Source organism: Aythya ferina (assembly GCF_964211825.1).
Source record: "Aythya ferina genome assembly, chromosome: 14".
NCBI lineage: Eukaryota > Metazoa > Chordata > Aves > Anseriformes > Anatidae > Aythya > Aythya ferina.
In genome coordinates, this window is record NC_140312.1 from 3,289,443 (window position 1) to 3,312,240 (window position 22,798).

General features: G+C 44.8%; 1 long non-coding RNA gene across 1 annotated transcript; it reads left to right on the forward strand.

The window, feature by feature from the left end:
* The first annotated feature begins 17,946 nt into the window (after positions 1-17,946).
* Positions 17,947-22,303, forward strand: LOC311444536. Its single transcript, XR_014697926.1, has 3 exons — positions 17,947-18,043; positions 20,296-20,461; positions 21,355-22,303. It is a non-coding gene; the product is annotated as an uncharacterized lncRNA (long non-coding RNA).
* The last annotated feature ends 495 nt before the right edge of the window (positions 22,304-22,798 follow it).

Consider the following 22,798-nt stretch of genomic DNA (forward strand, 5'->3'; position numbering starts at 1 on the left):
ATAAATTTGTCTCCCTGCAGTTTGAATCCCTCCTGTGGCCAGACCTGGGCAGACTGCAAGGGAAGGAAATGCTGGTAAAAAGTCCGTGGAAATAGAAAAATTTAAGTAAATAATAGTGGATGTTCCTGGCAAGCGTTGTTTTTTTTCAATTTGTGAACACAAACATTGCATGAGAAACTCGGTTCAGAGAGATATTTTCATTCCAGGATTAGAAGCAAATCCCTGAATTGAGGTGCTTAATGAAACGAACCAAAATGGCTTTTACTCCCAAATCCCTGTGAGAAGAAGCGCCCAAACGGAGCTGCAGAACGGCTTCAGATCACGACCAAGTATTGGGAAAACGGCAGTGTGCTCACAGCACGTTTCGGGGCAGTGAAGGGAGCTGCTGCCCGGTGAGGACATTTGCTGCTCCCAGTTTTCTCTCACTTCCAGCAGCCAGCCACCCCCTGCTCCGATCCCCTGGGAGAAATCCTGCCTTTATTCAACTCCATGGATATTTTAACAGTGATTTGACCCAGGCTGGTATTTTGCCCCGAATCTTTTTTGTAAACTCCACAGAATAACTCCACAAACCTCCCTGGCTCAGGCAGAGCTGTGAGCTGGGCACGGACAAACCCGGGGCACTCGGAGGCAACACTACCGAAAACGAAGATTTGCTTTGCGTACATAACCTGCAATTGCTGTGGGCAGAACGAAGCTGAAATTTGGCTACCACCCTCTAAGCAATACCCTGAGTGCTGGAAAAGGACTGCCATGAAATCCTTCTGCACACATTTAGTTTGTGCTCTGATTTTTTGTTTCGCTGACCTCTCCTCAGCACCATGCGCGCTGGTGGGCAGTGGTGCTTTTTCCCAGGACGTGCCTTCAGCCACCCCAAGCCCTGGCTTTATTTTTCTAAAAAGAAGAGAAAATGAGCACAAATTAAAAATATTTTGACTTTGGAATGAGGAAAATCGTATGTTTGACTTGGAAAAGAAATGGATTGTTTTTGTTTTTGTTTTCTTCAGTGGTGAAACCCGTACAGCTTGGACTGTCCGGAAATGGAAAGCTTTTCATTTTCTGGTGAAACAACCTCCTTCCTTCCCAAAGATCCATGTTTTACTGACTCAGAACAGCTTGCTCTCTCTGAGATTAAATGAAACATTTTAGTTTGTCTCAGGCTGTTTTAGACCACCTGTAAGAGTTTTGAAAAATAAAAATCTGGCTAAAAGATAATAATAAAAAAATGAAACACGAACACATTTCATCCATGAAATGCAGACACAAAAGTTTTATTCCTTTCTCCGTCTCTAACTCCTTTTTGCCCACTTGGAAATTTTTCTTTGGAGAAATGTTTGCTTGGGAGGCTCAGAGGGCTTGGTCGGGACAGGAGCTGCCGTGTCGGGAGGTGCCAGCACCGTTCGGGGGACAGGAGCTGTCACCAGCCTTGTGCCGGCTGGGCTGGGGACTCGGCTGCCTGGGGAGCTGGGGATGGAGGGGACAGAAGCGACGGGGACGTTTTGGGATGGGGGAGCACACGTGGCTTAAGGCGGCTTTATCGGCGTGTTGTGAAGAGGCAATCAGCAGGGCTGGGATTTGGCAATCAGCTCAGAAACAACCCAGGGAAATGAACCTGGGACCCGCTTACAGTGACCTTTGGAAGGAAGAAAAACAAGTTTAAAAGAAAACAAATGTTTTGCAGCGGTGTCTTAGGCAGCTCCCTTTACCTGAGGGTGCGTAAGGACATTCTCCCTGGGTGGGTGCCTGCAGATCGGTGGTGACACAATGTGGCTGCGGTGGCCCCACCTGCACACAGAGGGGGCTGCCGGGTCCCCTGGGACATGTGGGACAGCTGAGGAGGAGGAGGCAGCTCCAGACCTCTGCTGTTTGCTCTCTTCCTAAATGAAAGCAGCAAGCAAGGCAAAACTCTGCTAGCGAAGGCATCGCGACCCTTGGCTTAGTCCAGGGTTTCGGTTCCAGCCTGACGTTGCACGAGATAATTGCACAAGGGGAAAAACCCCACAAAAAGCTCGTGAGCTGAATTTCAGTGCCATGAATTGTCTGTTCCACCACCCTGGGATTGAATTCCTCCAAATCCCCATTCCCCAGCCCTCAGCCACGCGGTGCCGCCTTCTTTCCCCCAGACAGACCCAACACTTTGCAACTAACATCCCTTTAAATGCAGAATGCCGGATATGAAGCCCTGCTCCTGCCCAAACTCTCCCTAAAAACCTAGCGAGGAACATGTGAAAAGTTTAAAATGGGCTGAAACGGCCCAGCGGCGGATGGCGTGTAGCAGGCACACGGAAAGGTCTGGTTTGTGTTACATGTTTCTTTTCCTTGCATTATCTGTATTAGAACTTATAAAATGGGTGATTTGTATCAGCTGTCCTGCTTTGTTGTTATTGCCATGTTCTGCTAAAATGATAACAAACCTCTCGTCCCAAATCTCCCCCTCCCACAAAATATCCCAGCTATGTGAAATAAAGGATGCCATCTTATTAAGGGCTGAACAGAACTGTATGGGGGAAAAAACAAAGGGCCCAGGAGCAGGGAAGCAGAGGGAAAGCTGGAGACGATGGTCATGGGGAATGAAAATTCGAAAGCATGTACCAGCTTGGAAATTATTTGTCATTTTGCAACCACAATCAGAAACTTTCAATGCGTCGTAGCTTGGAGTACTTGGATCGGAGAGGACAATTCACAGTTCTCCTGTGGGATTACATGGTAAAGTGTTTTGGAGAGAAATCGTGACTTGTTCTGTGAATCTGGAAGCATCTGATTTATATGAATTTCATGGTATTGGGTAAAATTAATTCTTGAATGTACCTGATTTCATGAGGCCATGGTGAGTGGGATATTTGGGATCTGCTCATCTAAATGTGTGTTTCTGGTCCCATCCTGGTGGCAGCTTTGGCCAATCCCTTGGCCAGATGACTGCAATCTTGTGTTTCTCTACAGTAATTCAGTCACTTATGACCCATATTATTATTATTATTATTATTATTATTATTATTATTATTATTATTTTTATTTTTATTTTTATTTTTATTATTTTTATTTTTATTTTTATTTTTATTTTTATTATTTTTATTATTTTTATTATTTTTATTATTTTTATTATTTTTATTATTTTTATTATTATTTTTATATTATTTTTTTTTTCTGCAGCATCTGGTGATGAGGTTTTTCAGGAAAAAGGCAGCAGAACCTGCATTTATGCATCTGTGAGCACACAACACTCCCTGTGGGTGATTCATTAGATCAACAACTGCTTTTTGCAGGCTGTTGGAGCCCCTGTGCAAACACGCGCTGTTATGCAGCACATCCTGGTTTCAACAAAAATTGTGCCCCGAATTACAAGGTTGTGATGATTTTTGCCTGGCTCCTCCACCAAAATTTTATGGAGTGCCCTCCTCTTCGGTGACCACAATTTCCCTCAGTTCTTAGTGTGTTTACAACCCTTCCTCACTTTATTTCTTCTTTCTGCCACTCAAGTTGTCCAAGATTGGCGCATGCATGTGTAATCTGGGTTTTACAGCCTACAAAAAGGAGGTTGAAGTGATTTAGCCTCAAAGGAACGGAGGTCAGACCCAGACCTACAGCTTGGAAAAGGCCGTGACTACTGCTCCTTTGCCCAAACTGTTGAGCTGGGTCCTCCTTACCTTTGGTAACCACATGATAGCACCAGTTTTGGAAAGCACTTATCTTCTGAATTGCAAATACCATGACATTTCAGATGAAATCTCATCGAGCAAGTCTACTTTTCAGAGGAAATATTAAGGAACTTAACAACTTAACACTTCAACTGTGATAAAAACATATTTGTCTTTTATGCAGAAAAGGGCTGACAGCCAACTTCTGTAATTGAGAATGCTTCCTTAAATATGTAACACCCAATGAGCAGCAAAAGGGTCAATTCATATTTTCATGAAAACAAGCAAATGTGACTGTTCTGTTTACATAATATATGCCTGGAGCACGGGCATCTCCTCTCACTCATGTCTTTGGATGCAATGTGAGCTGCCACGTAACTTCAAGAAAAAGCTGGAATGTCCGAGTTAAAAACATATACCGAAATTGATTGCGAGACAATAAAAGTAATAATTTATCATCAGGAAATGTGCTGGGGCCAGAACTTTTATTAGCACTTCAGTGAGGTTATACCAAATTGCATCAGTGGGAGAGAGGGTTTTAGTAAGTATTATTTTAAGTGGCCTGGCTAAGGAATATCTCCTTGCATGGCTTTGCAGAGGATTATTAATTATTATTTAAAAACTCAGCAAAGCTTTCGTTCCTCCATCTTTCTGTTCCCCACAAAAATGTACCTCATCATAGAGTTATTAAAACCCTTCTGCAAACAGAGAGCGATGCGTTTTCCACTTTAATCAGTCGTTTTCATTTGCCTCCAACTTCCTGTTGAACACCACCGACTTCAAAGCATTGAAATTCTTAATTCTAGTCTGACGACAAAATAATTGCCTTTTTTTTTTTTTTTTAATTACCAAAGTGAGAACAAAAACTATATTTTTGCCCCCCTTTTCTGTATGCTTTAGAGAAGACTTTATTTGTAGATAATCTGGAAATATTCATCACAATCTTGTTAGCAGAGTTAACTGCTAAATACCCCAATAGAATTAAAACCTAATAAAAAGGTGTGGCTTATAATAATAATTTTTTTTTTTTTTTTTTTGCAACTGTTTAAAAAATCTGTTTTCAGCTGTTCTTGGTATTCTCCTGGAAATTGTTTTCTCCATTTCTTCTCTTTCCCCTAGATGCCAATGCTCCTCAGCAATAGCAAATGTTACATTTTCTATCTCATTTCAGGAGGGTTCAGACTGAATTGTCCATTAAAGAAATTTGGTGTTGTTCCTTTGCACTCACAGAGCCTTGCTGCTTCCTACCTGCTGAGTACTGGTCTGTAAGGCCCTATTTTTGCCTGTTAGCCAGAAGAACATTGCCAGGAGGTGGTGGAATCTGAAATGAAAACTCCTTGTGGGGTCAGCTGGGTATCACTCTACAAATTTGTCTTCAGTTATTGATGGACTATCTGGATTATAAAGTCAGGGATGTGGAGGAGAAACACCGTTTAATCCCAAATGCAAAGCACAGGTGGAAAGTATCCCATAAAATACAGTGTGCATGTGGGGGTTGGTTGGAAAATTCTGCCTCATCAAATTGCAATTGTTTTTTCATGAACATGTTCATTAAAACAAAACAAAACAGAAAACAAACAAACAAACAAAAATAAACCAAACCAAAACCACAAACCAAACCAACCAAAAAAAAACAAAAAAACAAAACAAAACAAAACAAAAAAAAAAAAACAAACCAAACCAAACCAAAACCTAGAACGCCTTTGCTAGGAAGATTTTTCAAACCCAGGATGCAGATTTCTGCCAAGGTTAGCAGCAGCAAGGACTGTCACTGTTCCTGCACAAGAGCCCATCCAAACCACCACCCAATGTAATTTCCCAGAGATAAGGGGACTTAGATTTCAAAATTTTCCTCTGCCTCTACTTTCCCTTGGAAAGTGCCGACCGGGCTCGGCATCCCTTTGGGCTGAGTCCCAGGGCCAAGTCCCCATTTCCATCAAGAATTGCGATTGGTTTAGAGCCAGCATGGTTTGGAGATGTGCTTCGAACAACGGGGATTAAACTTTCATGCCAGATCATATGGTTCAAAATAAAGGAGGTTCAGTTATTTCCCAGCAAGAATGCCTCCCAGCAAAGTACCCAGTGTTTGAATTTTAGATCAAAACAGTTGCTGTGCATCCAAAGCCTGCCTGCAGCGCTGCGGCTCAGCCAGGCCTGCAAACAGAAAGGAGGCCAAAGGAGAAAACCCTTTTAAGACACAAGTTGGAGCGGGGAGAGTGGAATAAAAGCTACTGCGTGAAAATCCAACCCTGAGCAAAGCGTCTGACATCCTGCAGCTGCCAAACAGGCTGCATGTGTGGCAAGGGGTGTTGTCTCCCATGCTGAGCAAAGGGCACGAGAAGATGTGGCCACGAAGGTGGGCCAAGGAGGGAAAGAGTTTTCTGCAGGGATGCTTCTGCATTGACTTGCTCCTGCTTCAGCCCTGCTACTTCCAAACCTGACAGCACTGCCTCCCAGAGAAGCTGTCCCCTACCTGCCCCAGGAAGGTGACACCAGGTAATTTGTGGTGCCCCAAGCCCCATTTCAACTGGCAAGTTACAAATTGTTATATGAAGTTTTATTAATTTTCAAGCCATTGGATGCATAGCACCTGCCAGATTAGGTAAATGTAAATCATAAATAAATAAATAAATAGGGAACTGTGGATACAACGTGCCCAGAGGCAGCTGACAAATGCTTGTCCCTGGTGCCCAAACTTCTCAGTGAGAGGTTTCTCACTCTCAGCCAATTTGTTCTCTGCAATCCTCTCTGATTCCTTCATTGCTCACTCTTTTAGTGGGAAGCAACATTTTCTGTATCAGCATTGCTATTTTATTATTATTATTTTTTTTTTTTCCGGGTTGGGGTTATTTTTATTGTGACCAACAAACATCTTAAGGGAAGGTTTGCCCTAATATAGGTAGATGCAACAGCAGGTGCAGCTGTTTGTCCTCAGAATGCCATGGTAGCACATATACCTTGCTCTCAATAATAACATTATTTTTATTATTATTATTTTTGAAAGCAGTGCTCTTTGGGGTATGCCCCCAGGGAAGGGCAAGCAACAATAATGTTGGGAGGAGCATTACCCACAACCATTTAGCTTTTCAGTCAGTTGAAATGCTCCAACCCGCTCCATGGCTTCTCCTGATTTTGGCAGTAGAATTGCGGCCACATCCACTTTTCCTGCCCTATTTCTGTTTCCCATCACAGTCCCGCATGCATGGCAATGCCTGCGTGTTTGTAAAGCAACACCCCCCGTACATGCACTTACCACAGAAAAGCTGTTTAACAAATGTTTGGGGTCCAAGGTGGGGGGCACGGCGTCAGCACAGGCATGTCCCAGCGTCTCCAGGAATGCAGCTTTCCCTTGAACCTGCCCTCCTCGCCCCGGGGCACCCCAGCACCTCTCCTCCCCGGTGTTCCCTTGGTTGTGCGCGGAGCCGTGCGGCACGGAGCCGTGCGCTGGGATGTTATTGCTGGATAAAGCTAATAAAACATTTGACTCACCGCGAGGAAGCTTTCCCATCCCAACGTACGCCTGGTCTTTGGGGTTACCCGCGTTTACCTCCTCACCTTTGCGTGGTGTGGTGTTATTCTAACCTCTTTCATCTTTGGCTTTTGGCAGTCTTTTCTGCTCTAAGTGTATGGTTATCTTAAGTTGAGCAAGATGTTTCAGGCTACAATAACTGGCCAGTGTTTTAAATTGAAATCTCCTAATATGCATTCAATTTATACGTACTAAGGCACTCATTCAATCTGAAATACCGACCGAGTATAAAATAATAGTGACACTTGACATTTTCACAGAGATTTATAACTTCAAAGGGCTCTACGAATACAAACAAGCTCTCTCTGTTCTTATGAGATGGGTGAGTAAATACTATTAAGATGGAAAATGGACGAGGAGAGATTGTAGAGTTTGCCCAAGGCCAGAGAAGGAGTTGGTGTCGGGGTTGGGGGTCCCAGCCACCTCCCGTGTACCCAAATCACTGGACGGATGTTAACTCTAAAGGCTGGATAACCAGCCCCGAGAAGCTCTGCATCCCAAGCAGAAGTAGGGGAAATGCGGGCACTGGAATTAAAAGCTGTCAACTAATAAAGCACACTTTTTTTTTTTTTTTTGGTATTATTATTATTTATTTGCTCATTTGCAAGCACGGGCCAGATCCCTCCCGTGTGGCACTCCTTCGTTTCGGGGAAGGGAGGCGCTTGCAGTGCCTGCTCCAGTAGCCTGAATTAGAAACCTGCGCGCTGTTTGATGGCTGCTGCTATTGTTACCGTAAATAAATGGGTGGATGTTTCATTAATCACAGCCCATAAACCATTTTGACTAACTGAAAAAATATTTCCTCTTTCTTATTCATGCGATGGCTTCTCTGAGCCTTTTAGCCCATTTGTATGGGCTAAAGAATGAGTTGCTACCCGTTATACAGCATGTCCTGCCCTTCCCTTTCTTTGTAAACATGAGCAGCTCGATTCCATGATGTGTTTTGATGAACTGCCAAGAGCCAGCTAATGTACTGTTTGCTGACAAGTATTTGTTATTAATCCAAAAGCACTGAGCTTGTGGGTTGGGATTCTATTTTTTTTAAAAAGAAATATAAAATCTAAATTAAACAAGGGTGTGGAGATTCCTCAAATGTAGCTACTGTTCCTTCCGCAATGCAGTTGCAAATATGCAGCCCCTCCAACTCCAGGGAATTTATTTAAGCCATTTTGCTTCTCTATAGCATTTATCTTCCTGCAGAAATCACAACAGATTAAATAGCTGTTCTCTTCTGATGACTGTTTTCACTAGAAAGCTAGGATTTTAGAGCAGATAAGCCCGTGGCAGCACTTCCTTGCACACCTCTCGCTGCTTACACGTCTCCTCGGGACCTGGTGGTCCAACATCACCTAATGGATTTCTTTTGATGTACACAACCTCCGTGGCTTTTTGGGATGTGCTCAGGACTTTGGGCTGCCTGGCTGATCTATTCTGCATTAAATCACTGCAGAGGGACCCTACAGCACTGACTGCGGCCAGGGCTACCCCAATCCCTGCTCCAAAACCAGCCCAGGGGTGGGAAGAGGAGGAGAAGGAGGAGGAGGAGTGGGAGGAGGAGGAAGAAGAGGAGGAGGAGGCAGATGTGTTTGAAAGCATTCCCAAGCCAGGCACGGTGGAGGCGAGCACCTCAGCAGCAGGCTGTGACGCTGGCTGCACCAACAGGTTTGTGCAGGGGGACCCCCCACCACGCCGGGCAGAGAGCACCCCAGGGCAGATCAATTTGAAGCTTGATGTAAAAAGATGACAACTCTATATGAGCCGAGCACGCAGAAAACACAGGGGCTTTCATTTCCATGTGCATGGCACCGTTTGCCTTCCAAACGCGACTGACAGCTTTTGAGGCAGTTCTTTCAGGTGACAAATGGAAATAAAGCTCCTATTTACACTGCCTGTTGACTCATCTTAGGTGGAATTATGTACCGAAATAAGTAAATAGCTTCCTATTCAGGGTGATCCATATACAGCCATGGGCCACGATACAATGCAAAGCTCCTGTATGGACAAGACTCTTGTTTGTTGTGTGCTTTTCTAGGTCAGTTAGCACTTTGCTTCATGAACGTGCTTTTAGGAGTGAAACTCCTGGTGTGAATGGTCTTTCTGCTGTACAGAGTAATTCACCCTTAAAAGCTAGCAAAGCTCTGATTGCTTTTTAATTTGCATTGTAAACACATTAAAGATGGGTTGGACAAAGCTGGACGGCTTGGGATGCCTTGTTACATACCTGCATATTAGGGTTTGTGCAGTTTATTTTGCTAGTATCTCCATTTATCTCTTGAGGTTTGGGATTGTTAGAGAAAAACTATCTTGAAAAGGTTTCTCAAGAGAATTGCATTTCAGATGGTGAAATTGCTGAACTGTACCTGTGTAATCAGTGCTTTGTAGCTCTGCTTCTTCAGTCAGACTGGTAGAGGGGGACAGAGCCCGTTTTTGTGTTATGGCAGTGGTTCACTGGGGGCTTGGATATTTAACCCAGTTGAATATGTGTGATTAAAAATCCTTTAGAAAACAAAGAAAACAAACTTCAATAGCAAGTCTGCAACATGAAGAAAAAGTGTATGTTTTCTCTCTTATAAAGGCGTAAAAAGCAGTGTAAACACTTTTGAAGTGGACTCCACTCCATGATGCTGCATGAGCCCCTTGAAGCTGCTCCTGAATCGCAAGGTAGAAATCAGGAAAACTAAAGAAACGTGAGATGAGGCAACCCAACAACCACTGTGGATATTTGAGCTAACCCAGCTTGCTTGTAAGCATCTTTTTTCCACTACTTATATGGCTCAGAGGGACATTTCAATCCAGTTCCTGCTGGCTACATGAAGCTGTCTTTCTCTTTTTACTCTTGAGGGACGGTGAAAAAACATTGTCCTAACTTAGGTGGCAAAGTACAGGGGTATTTTGGTATTTTGGGTGCCCGTCCTCTAAGGTTCCCCATGAGAAATCTTGTTGATGATCTGACGTTCTCCATGCTCAGCTTACTTTCCAGTCCTGATACATACCTACAAATGCAAAAAAAAAAAAACAAAAAAAAACCAACAAAAAAAGAGAATGTGATTCCTCATGATCTCATTCCTCTTGTAATCGAGGCTGATTCATCAAGACTACATAAAAATGGTGATTCCATGAATGAAATTATTCTGAATGTTTCCCAAAAGTGTCCTCATCTACTGAATGATGTTTCTGCTCCCAGGATTTTCTAGGCCAACCAGTCTTCAGCCTATTTTTCTTTCATCCATGTTAGCAGCGTTGCAGCAGTTAGAGAAGATGGATGAGTTGTAGCAAACAGAACTCGCAATAAAGATGGCTCTAAAATGAAATTTCTTACTGCTTGGCACTAGAAATTGAAATAGTGTAGGGAACTGTATGTGTTTGTAAGGATTTAAAATGTAACACAATGATCTTCCATTAGACTCTTCCAAGAGTGGCAGCATGTTCAGTATAAGACATCGTTGAGTCAGCATTCAGACAAAGGTACACGATGGTGAGCTCCTGGCTCTGCTGCTCCCTTTTAGGTTCTGGACTTGGCTCGGAAGCCCCAGCATCACCTTTGCCTAGAGGTTTTAACACCTGGGGAGGGGTTGACCAGACTCAGTTTGCAAGGAAGCTTGAGGAAGCCTGTCCAGACAGGGCAAAAGTTACTTCAGTTCCATCTCAACTTCTTTCTCTTTCTCTCAGAAATCACCAATTTGCCAAAAAGTCAATGTCAATTGAACATGACAGGTATTAGTGTCACTTCTGAGACCTGCAGTGCCACTGCCAATGCATAGCAGAGCTGTGTCTGAAGCAGAGGAACCCAGGTCTTCAGTGCTGTTGCAGGATCCTGTCCCTCCATCCCATGGGTGTCAACGCTACAAGGAATCTTTCAGTCTCAGAAATTCGTGCAGTGCTCATAGTTTCTTTGCAGAGATGAGCATACGTCTGCCTGAGATGCATGACTTCAGCCCTACGGATGTGCACACCTTGCTGGAAGACAATAAGCATTGTCTTCTCTTGCTGGAGAGTGAAAGAGAAGCAGGGAAAGGTGTTGCAGCTCTCCAGAGTGCAAAGTGACCTACAGCCCCACAGTGGGAGGCATGAAGTTATGTAGCTCATTAAACCTTAAAAAAGCAAGGAGAGAAGCTGCTTCCAATTATCAGGATGAAAATTAATGAAATAAAAACTACAGACAGGCTGCAGAATTATGCAATAAAAAGGGCTTTGCTGGCATTAACAAGGCGGTGTGTAATATTTGTGTGGTTCTAGCTCTGTCTTGGCTTGAACACATGGTGATTCTGCACATAAAATGTATCCAAATTAATGAATTAAAAATCCTTGATAATCCCACACAATTTTCTGTTCACAGTGAAATATTATTAGCTGGGAAATCTCTCAGAAAGGGAAAATAAGGTTGTGATCTGTTGTCTGAGAAAATAGCCTCATTGTTAGTAGCCAAAGAGTCGCGTGCTGCAAGGGCTGGCCAGGTTCCTGGAGACGCCCGGCTGCTGTCCTCCTGCTGGAAGGACCAAAGGTCCAGCAGAGCAGTAGCTGCTTATAATGGACCCAGAGGAGACCGACATTTGGAGGACATGGGATCGAAGCATGATAGTGAATACGGATGAGAAAAGGTGCCTTCAGCTACATGAATGGTCTTACTAAGAGGTTTCACATCAACCCACAAGGACGTCCTCCACCGCCTTAGCTCTGCCTTGGGATCCCAGCAGTGGGGCCATATTAAAACACATCTAAAATCAATCCTCGTGTGCTCTGCTATAAGCAGAGGTCATAGCCTACAGCAAGCTCATAAATGAAATTCAGCAGACTGCATGAGCATGATGCAGGAATTGTTGCTTTGCCCTCTAAAAGCCTGGACCACTCTTTCATTTTCACTTTCTTTCTCCCAATTTCTATTCAAGGACACAACTGCCTTTCTAAACAGCTCAGCAGAAAGCGGTCCTTCTCTTTGCAGGCTCCATAAATGTCGCCTTTGTCTCTGTTGTCCTGATGTCTGTCTGGCATTGGCTACACATATGAAGTGGCAAGCAAGGCACAGTGAGAGCAGTATGCATGGCAATGTGTTAGTGAGGTTGCTGTTCCTGCGAGTGTAGCTACAGCATCTCCAGAGAGAGGAGAACGCTGCAATCTAAACATTTATATTATAAAAAAATGGGAAATCATTTGCCTAGACATAAATTAGCCCCTTCTAGACAGATTTATTGCGGCAAGGAATGTTTTAATGAGAAGAGGAGGTTCCACAACCATAGGATACATTTTGCATCAAAATGTTTGACATACGAGTAACATTTGGGTGAAATTTTCAACCCTGCAATATTTAGCACTTAACTGGGGATTTGGAAGGAATTTAGGGAAGAGAGATGTGTAAACTGGTTCTTCAGTTGCGTTTGGAGCGCTCTGAAGGCTGACGTCAGGCTTACGCACAGGAGCCGTGCTGGGACGCTCGCTGCAGGGCTGGGAGAGGTGAGAGCTGAGGGCTGAAAGGCTCACAGAGGTGAGGGTTGTGGAGGGCAGCGCTCACTCCCTGCCCTTCCATGTAAAGCCCTTTCTACGTCTGCTTCTTTCGACAAGAGAGATGACAGGAGCAAAGCATTAGAAGTGCTATTTCTCTTTCTCTGATATCCCAAAGCCCATGTTTCACATGCTGCTAAGAGACTGTTTGGTTTAGCAGGGATTATTCTTGGTGTAGGAATCAACTCCAAGCTCCCTGCACGAGTCTGAAAAACGAGGTACGATTCCGTGCTGATAGATCAGGCCCTGGCTGTGTGGTGGTGGTAGGGAGAATTGGCAGCAAGTGATCCCCAAAGTGCAAAAAGTAGGATTTCATACGGCTATAAGAAGTGAGCTTTAACATCCCCTCTAAGAAAATGTCAACATGTACTCAAAGTCATGAGCTGGGTACTCAGCTGAGAACATCTTATTTCTAGCCTCCAGTTCTGCCCTAACTTCTTCATGTTTACTGAGTCCGTAAAAGAAGACAACAGCAGCACCCAAAATTGCTGTTCCAGGTCTGATTTGGAGAAGTGCACCTGGGTAGAAAATGGGAGGGAAAAAAGGGAAGAAATATGATGTCATGGTGAAATCATAAATATAGCAGAGTATCAAGGAACCCGAATCCACATTTTATCTTTAAGGGCTGATATAAAGGCTGATATAAAGGGCTCAGGTCCCCAGAGTAACTGATAATGGAGTGTGCAAAATGACTTAGACACCTCAGCACTGTCTGCCCGGATTTCCTTTGGCACTCCTTAGAGGTATAAACCCTGTTTTCTTATCCATGTTTTTTCTTCGTCTTTACTTTTCACCACCTTTCACTGCTGCTGGTATTTCAAAGCCATGTGTAGAAGAACTGAGGAATTGCTACAGATAAAACATGAAGGTTTTATTCAGGAGCAATACCTTCAGTAGCACAATATTTGAATCAAAGTTGCCGTGTGCAGCTTTGGGGTTATATAAATTAGGGGAGGGGGAACAAAGGATCCTCTTTCCTATGGTGTTAGAGCAGTTTTTAGCAGAACAAGGAATACTGAAATTTGACCTCGAGTTTGTTGTGGTTTTCCACAAGAAAAGGTCATGTTTAAACAGCATAAATGCACCGTCTTTCTAGGAAAAGCTGTTTTCACCTAATTCATAACATGTTTGCAATTTTTGTATTGGTAATGAACTGCACTGATTTTGCTGTGTAAGTAATAAATTCACTGACTAAATTTTGCAAGAATAGCAACCTTTGCCAAATTTGCTAGATCTTGGGAAAGTCATGAAAACCATCAATCTTGGCTTTCAAAAGTTTACAAAGCAAAACTTTGTTTTACACAAGTGCTGTTATAATAATTTATACATTTAATTTAACATTTCTTTTACTTAATAAGTATATAATTCATACAGAACAGAAATTAAATTGTACAACACTTGGTTTCAATTTTGCAGTTCCTATTAGGGGATTTTAATGCTCTCCTATTATTGCTGCAGAGTTTTTCGCTGTTATTTGTCTGTGTCATGTGTACGTTGGTCAGCTTAGATGAAAAGCCACATTGCGTGCGCTAAACCTTAATACTAATGCCACCAAATTAATCAATTCCTATTTTCTGACTCCTGAACCTACCCTAGGGTGAAGGAAACACAATCCACTGAGGATCATCTTGCAATTAAAACAATTCTCTATGAATCAGCATGACAATGCAGGTGCTAAGCAAGCATCTGTTCAATTAAGTTGGTTTAGCAGTTTTGGGGCAAGTCTATTTTTTTTTTTTTTTTTTTTTTTTTTCACATCATTAAGCTTACACTTAATGCTTGAAGCAAACAATAGCTCATTAGTGGATTAGGGGTAATTACCAACAGCAGTCATTATTCCTTAGGCTTAATGGGCCAATTTGCTGCTGTAATAGTACCCCAGTATTGTGGTGGTGGAGCAGGGAAGCTGGGGGTGCTGGAATGAGCCAGCCCCTTGAAGGCCCTGGGGATGGCCGAGCATCTCCAGCCCTTCCCAGCAGAGGCCACCACTGGGTGGCCGGGACCTTGCTGCCAGCTGGGGGGTCCCACTAGCTCCCAAGCTCACAGACTGGGAGCAGGGATCAGTGATATGGGCGTCCACCTGGCCACGGGGGCCTGGTCCCAAAGCTGCCTGGAGCACCATCCGTTGAAAAGTCCCAGGGTTAGGGTTAGGGTTAGGGGCCACCAGCAGTGTCCCTGCCCACCCCGTGTTGGAGCACTTCTCTGTTTTCTTTTGGACTAAAAGACCAAAAGCACTGATATCTGGGTGCTGCAGAGGCACAAAGTCTTTCACGAAGCTCTGCAAGAGGTTCCAGTTTAGCTGAACGGCTGTGGGGCTGGAGGAGATTTTTAGGATTACTTATACAAAACGTTAATGGGTATTTAAGGGTTGGCCAGAACAGCCCTCGCTTGCAGCAGTTACGGGGAGAAATTAGCAGACCAAGGTGCTGTTGTGCCGCCTTCCAGTTGTGTTCAACGACCATAACAAAAAACAAGTGGCAAAAAAAATGTTCCTGAGCTGGTAATCTGCTGCTGTAGGAATAAGGATGAGTGCTTTACAGCTCCAACTTCAAACTCCCCAGGCAGCTGGGGCTGCACAAAGGTCTCAGCATCACCACCCCCATAACCTCCACAGGCAGGGGACAGCATGGGTGCTGGGGACCTGGGTACAGCAGGCTGGAGGCACCATCAGGAAATTCAGAGTATGCATAATTGCAGTTCTGTTTGCAAGCAGGGAAAAATGATATAGACAGCTATATTTTTATTCTTAGCATTATATTTTCAGTCACTCATTTTGACCTAGAGTGCTATATCATTTTTCTGCTTTTAGGAAGGGGATTAAGGAAGAAAAAAGACATAATGCTATAGTGGAGTTAAGTGGCACTTCTTCAGGCTCCTGTCAAATCTCGTAATTTGGAATAATTGCCAGTGTCAGGTTTGGGGAAGGAGTTTGATGTAAATTGCCTTGATCTGTACTCATCTCATGAAAAAAGAAAAACAGCATGTTGGAAGGTAGAGGGCTGAATAGGCATCGCCAGCAAAAATTACAGTGCCACTGTCATCCCTAATTCCTGGGAGCCTGAGTCACACCAGGAAAATCAGTCCTAGCTCCAGGAAAGCTGTGAGGGGATCCTGGATTTCAGCACAGGTTGTGCTGAGGTAGGATTGATGGGCAGCTGGAGGCGGGGACCCGAGCATTCTTTCAGCACCAGCACTTGTAATCGCCTCCTGCTCTGCTGCCAGCCCTCAGGTCCCATCTCAGCACTGAGCTCTGATGACTACTGGACAGGCCGAGCAAGGAACAAGTCCTTCAAGTCACTGGGTACATCGTAAAACTTACAGATGTACAGAGAACAATCAGGTGCCAAACGCTCTTTTCTTCTTTGGGAGTCCTTTGCTTAGGGCTGTGGTGGCACTGGGGACAACCTGTGGCTGTAACAGTGCCCATTACGAGATTTCTCATGCCTGGGCTCTCTCTGATTGTCTTGGTCCCTGCCAAAACACCTTGCTGGGTCAGGTAAGTGGAGACATGGGTTTGGACTAGGAAGGAAAAATTTAGAGTGTTTTCTTCAACATGAATTTGGTTCTTCTGTGTGGGTGCCAGGGCCTGGTTTGCCAAGGATCTGAGAGGAACTTTGCACTGATGCTCAGCACTGGGGTCCCCGAAGGTCTGCGGCACCACGGCTAAGCCCTGAACACACCAGAGGCCTGCTACAAAGCATGTCGATCCTGTAATGTCTGCTGGCAAGAGCAGTGATGTGCTGGGAGGAGAAACAAGTTACTGCATGGAGCTGCCCTAGTGTCTTGTGGAATTAAATAGGCAATAAATCAGGTCTGACAGAAAAAAATAAATGATTTTTTAAAATTGCATCATGCTCATTACAAGCATGCACTGTAGTTTACCAAATCACACAGCGCTCTCAGTGCTGTTATGTGGGTTGTTCATCTACATACCCCCTTGTTACAACTCATCTTAGGCAACAGATAACCTGATACTATCATAACATGTGGGTAAGGCAATCAAAATAGCATTCATCTGTATCAAATGTGACTGGCGAGAGCAGGAACCCTGCCAAGCAGCAGCCCCGCATCACCCAGCATGAAGCTGTGAGTTTATGGCTAAGGAGCTCGGCAGTGGTTAATCCTGTTGTCATCTGAATTAATTTTTAAAGGAGGTGTGTGTGGGGGGAACCCGGCAGCTGCATAATAAGCTTAAAATCTTGAGATGGGGAGAAATGTGTGTATTTCACGTGTGCCTGTTTGGGGGCAGTGCCATGAATGCTCTTTTGCTGTAGGAGGATTGTTTTCCCGGAGGAGACGGGTGGCAATTCCGCTTGCTCCAGCCACAAGCTGAGCCTGTGTGTGCTGAAAGCCTGAGATGTAAATCAAGGCTCCTCTAATATAAGCACTGGCCAGTACTCCGGGAGTGATTTCGGTCGGTACCCCTCCTTCTGGGGCAGGTCTTGCTCAAGTCAGAGCTACCCAAAGGCAGCCTTGGCAGAGGCATTGCAGGCTGGGGCTGCCCGATAGCATCTGGCACTTCTGGCAGGATATTCTGGGTAGGTTTTCAAACAAAATAAACATTTGACACATCATACAATTATTCACCTGGCTCTTTTAAAGCTCTCTTGGCCCTTTCCAATGGAAGGAAGGTACCCAGGGAGCAGCCCGGTACAGGGTTGCTCAAGGGTACATGCAACAAGCAGTTGCAGCTTTTGGGAGATATCTTTCCATCAGCATTTGGTTTTCTTTAGAATAAATCATTACCAATATATGCAAATCAAACTGACAGAAGAAGCCCAGAGCTCATGGAGAGGAAGGTAATTCCCTATGTTATGCTCACTTTTAATATAGCACTTTAGGAAGAATGAAGGAAAATGCAGCTGGGAGCAGTGTTCCTGCGGCTAGATATTTACTGCTTGGACTGGACTTTTTTCTTAAGGACAAAACAGAGAAAAAAAGCTGGAATTCAGCACTGGAGAAGACCATTTACTGGGTCAAGATGCTGCTGAGTGCATGAGTGTGCTTTTGCATTGAGACCCATTTGCTTGTCACTGTCAACAGGAATTATCTCCAGCCTCTGCAAGCGCTGTGCTCAGCCAAGCGTGAGGAGCTTTGGCTCCCGGTGCACATACTTGCAGCAGGGACATCGGCATCTGGCTGAACCTGAAAGCTCATCATCCTCGCTGGAGGAAGGAGCTCTCTCCTAGGACCTGGGTTTCAGGTGAGCGGCTGCTGCCTCGTGGAAGGGCTGATTTGCAATAGCTGTAAAAGTGGAGGGTGCAGAACAGCATCACCTGACGGGCACCTCATTTATCCAGGTGACTCCTGCTGCAGGTGGCTGCTGATGCAGCTGAGTGATGGGCTCAGCTCCTGTGGCTACCAGGGGGACCTTCTGCTGAAAGTAAAGACTGTTTTTTTTTTATTATTATTATTATTATTTTTTTTTATTTTTATGATTTATTTCTGCCAACAGATGACAGAGCTGAGCCATACTGAGGATGACTGCAGCCCATCAGCTGAATGCAGCCCAAAGCTGCAGCCACTGCTCGGCTGACAGTCTTGTGGGCTGGCCAGCCATTAAAATGCTTGCCAATATTTAAAGCATGCATTATTGTGGTTTAAACTTGGGAAGGATTTTTAAGAAAGCTTCATCTGGGGAGAAATGTCTTCGAGCCTGCCTACAGCTGGCCACGCACACAGACTCAGGCCAGGCTCCTGCTTACAGCAGCGCTTCTCCCCCATGCGGGGCCTGCAATATGCCTGGGGGGCAGAGCGGTTCTGAGGGAGCTTTTCCTCTCTCATCTCAACAGGGAGATGTTTCTGCCGCTGTGATTAATTTAGAAGTCAGAAATGGAGAGATCTCGCTGATAAACGGGCTCGCTCCGGCTCTTCCGCCCCCTCTGCTGGCTGCCGGGTGTGCGAGGTGCGAGGCCGAAGGTCTGGAGGGGCTCAGTGGGACCTCCGCCGGGCCAAGGGCTGGGGTTTGGCCAAGGGCTGGGATTTGGCCCTGCTGCACAGCCCCAGCCCCTGCACCACCGGGGGGAGGCTGCTGGCAGGGCATGGGGCTGGGACGAGGTGAGGGACCTCTGCTGAAAATCCATTCTTGCATCCCTTGGGTCTCCCACCCGATGTTCACGCAGGTCTTTTGGTGGCTTATAGCACAACCGAACTCACTCTCTATTTTTTTTTTCCTTATGGTGTAAAGTCTTTCATGCTTGTTCCTGCAGATTTGGTGGGAATTCAGCCTCCCTGACACCTCCACAGCTCCGCCAGGTTTGGCTGATCAGGACCATGGGTCTGACAGGAGCAAAACGAGGGAGAGGTGGCTCGGCTCGGGGGAGGCTGGCAGCTGGGGGAAGTAAGGCAAAACCAAAAACAAACAAACCCAAATCCACCCCCAAGCCTGTCAATAACACAAACAAACCCCAGCTACTTTCTCGATTTATCGGGAAGGCTCACAATTCCCAGGGACTCGCTTTAAACTTTCTGCACCTTTATTTGGAGTCTGGTTGTTGGGTTTCCAGCTCCACTACTGCAGTCCCTCACAGCTTTGGCAAGATGTTCAATATTCTCCGGTCTAATATCCATAAAATGGGGAGAGAGAGAGGTTCTTTTGCTAAATGAGCTAAGATTTAGAAATCGAACTTTCCCTTTTTTAGTCTGTGCTTTGGGTATCTCAGGAAAAGGGGGGTCCTTGACTGGGAGCACCATGTGAAATTCTCGATTTACTCCTTTTCTGTAGATCCAGCAGATTCAGGGCGCTTCGCTTCAATTCCTGTCAACCTTTGTGTTTTAAAATAGCAGCAAGTCCTAACCCCTCCGACGGCTCTCCTCGCCTTGGTGACTCGCCAGGGAAGGCTTTGCTGCTTTTTTTTTTTGCAAGGCGAAGAGGAACCAGTCCCTCAGTTCAGGAAGGGGAGGTGGAGCTATTCTCTTGCAGAGCTGATGGTCATTTCGTGATAAAGTGATAATACTAATAATCCCCAGGTCCTTTTTTTTGCCTTTGAACTGAACACTTTGCCTGTCTCAACTGTGGTTGCCTTTTTGAACTGTCAGTTTCGGAGGATTAGATGCATGTTTAGGCTGGGTGAACTCATGAATGAAAATATTTTCCTTGGCAGTTTTTAAAATGCTTCCCCCCTTTAAGAGCTGAACCCTTTGGCAACAATCTTCTTTTTGCCCAGATTACCACTGTCATTTTGGGAGGTCTTTTCCCGCAGAACAAACAATGGAATTTTAATAACACAGTGAAATAGATTCAGGCCCGCTTTATTTATATTTTCTTTATTTATGCTTGAATACTTAGTATGCAGCTCCAGCAAAGACAAATTTAAGCTTTGTATTACTTCAAAATGATGAATTAAGCTCTGGGAGATTTACTTCCCCAGAAAAGCATATTTTGATTCACTGCTTTGAACATGTCTCATAAGAACAATAAATATCAGAGAAATTAAAAACAAAAAAACAAAAAAAAAGAGTAAAAATCATGGATGCAGATGCAGACACAGTGTTTCTTTTGCTGCAGGCAGGTCCACCAGGATTTGCATTGCAGTTTCCTGCTTTAGTGGAAGTTTGACTCAACAGTCCAGTGATCAAATGCAATGATCACCCTAACAACGAGGCTGAGCTCTTTCTGACCATTTATTTTGTCAGGTCCTGCTTGGATCTGTGTACTGAAGATGTCAAACCAACACCAGCTTTTGCTACCTGAGCAAACAGATGGTTCCAGATGCCATGGACTCCAGAAGGATGCTTGCAGAGCATCCTTCAAAATGATCTAACTTCGTATAGGAGTCAAAAAGTCAAGTAATCATGCAAAGTAAATCACGAATCAGTTGAAGTGAAGCATAAAATAGCATCTATTAAGGCTTTTAGCTGGGTCTAACTACTACCAAATGGGAAAACAAAATGGTTCGTATCTTGTACAAGCTCTTCTCAGAAATTCCTATGGCTCTGAATGCCAGATTTTTCTATGACTGGGTTTTCATTGGTTGTATTTAATATTGAGCTTGACTATTAATCCCTTTAGGCTGTGAATACAGCTTTTTTTCCCCTCAAGAGAATTTTGCAGTGCTATTTTCCCTGCACACCTCCTTCATGCCTGATACACCGTCCTCCCAGCCTGAGCAAGGAGCCAAGGGATGGAGATATTCACAGACGACGTATAAAAAAATCTCTTCCAGTGCTAGAAGTGTTAAATAGCTTTCTGTCAGATAAGCCACTGATATGCTGCTGTGTTCAATTAAGATAGATGGCATATGGTACAGATGGAAAGCAGCCAAATGTATCAGTGCTTTGGATCTGGAGACAGACTAGACTAAGAGAGCCAGCAGTGTACGGGAAGGAAGGGCTGTCCTGCTGGATGTGTGGGGAGAGGGGAGGAATGAGGGTATTGCACTGTTGCCTCCCTGCTTTGTTTTTAGCACTGCTGATGATATCCTGTTTCCCTGAAGTCGCTCTAAGTGATTTTAGCACACACGGGGCACAGCAGGCAGCGCATTGCTGCAGCCCAGCAAGGATATAAGGAGTCAGTGTGCAGAGGTGGAGAACAGCAGGATGCTTTGCTCCCCTGCAGCGGTGAGGGAAAGCACAGTGCTCCTGCCAGCCAGCTCGGATCTTCACAGAAATGCTCGTTGCATTTTCTTCAAAACATGCAGGAAACAAGCATGTTTATTTTCCAGGTCCCAAAATAGGCTTTCTCTTTTTGTGCAGGATGGAGCAGCAGCTACACCCTGCGAGAACTTCACTTGGCTGCTGCCAGAGCAAAAGCGAAGGGGTTCAGCCATCTCGCCACCGAGGCACTGCAATTACTGAGCTACTGTAAAACAAGATCTGCCAAGGATATTACAGCTGCTTTTCCCTCGTAAAGTCAAGGGTGAAGAAGCTGCGGGAACATGGCTTGTGGCCAGGAGCCTGATAAAGATGCAAGGAAAAGCAACCATTCCCAGGGGAATTAACCTCCGTGGCCACTTGCTGCAGCTCTGCTTGTCTGAATCATGGATGCTGCTGCAGCATCTGTGCTGCACGACTGCAGAAGCTACTCCTCCTCATGGAAGATCACTGGATCACTGGGAGGTGGTTATTGCTTATCTAAGATGGTCTGTTCAAAGCAGAGCAGCAGTTGGTATACGGAAAAAATTGCTGCTGCTGACTGGAGACCTTTGATTAAGATTTTAACACCTGCTAAGGAACCTGTCTTCGTGCCCAGCAGGACAGAGCAGCCAGAGCTGATGGGGAGCTTGCAGGAAGGAGAAGAGCTCTCCTGCCCTCCCCAAAGGCTGTTGTGTTTGTGCCTTTGTGTCTAACACTTCTTTGGGATGGAGCACGGTGATGAAGTGCTCTGTGCTCTCAGCCTTGGGAGGGGGCTTGGTAAAAGACAGGACAGGATTTGGGGCCTGGCAGAGCTCTGCTGCTCTCCCAGGGTCCATGTGTGGCCAGCAGGAAGCAGTGTAATTGGCCAAGTATGCACAAGACAAGTGCAGCACTTGGGGTGGTGAGCGACTTGAAGAGCAAAATGTCCAAGAAAGCAGAGCTTTTGGACACTGAACTCCAGCCTCTGCCAGTACAGCCTTGGCTGCTTCCAGGGCCACTTTACCCAAGCAGCGCTGGCTTTCTGCTTGGAGGGCAGAGAGAACAGGTTGTGATATAAAATATTTACTTATTGCAATTTATTATTTATTGAGTCGAACCTATTGCAACTCTCTAAGTGGAAGCAAAAGTATCCCATGTCTTATCTTCTGCCAAAGACTTCCTTGCCATGTCTGTGATCCACTTGTATTTAGATCAATCTTTGACTATGCACTAATGCTCATTTCAAATAAGAATAAATCATGTTTTACAAGGCTTCAGATGCATTTATTAAAAAGACCAAAGGAAAAATGCACTAGGCATTAAATATGGGGGCTGAGTTAGGGACTGTGAGGTCAACGGCTCCTGACTGGAGAGACAGCATCACTCAGAGCAGCAAAGATGGTCAGTTTAAAAGCTCCACTAACGTTGTAGGTCCTGGTTCTGCAAACCCTCAAACAAGTAACATCATAACCGTACAAACAGTTCCTGCTGGAGTCAATGAGTCTATGTATGAGAGCAGAGTTAATAAAATGCTGAACATCTGTGGGACCACTAGTTTCAATAAAGCAGGCACCACCTAAACATA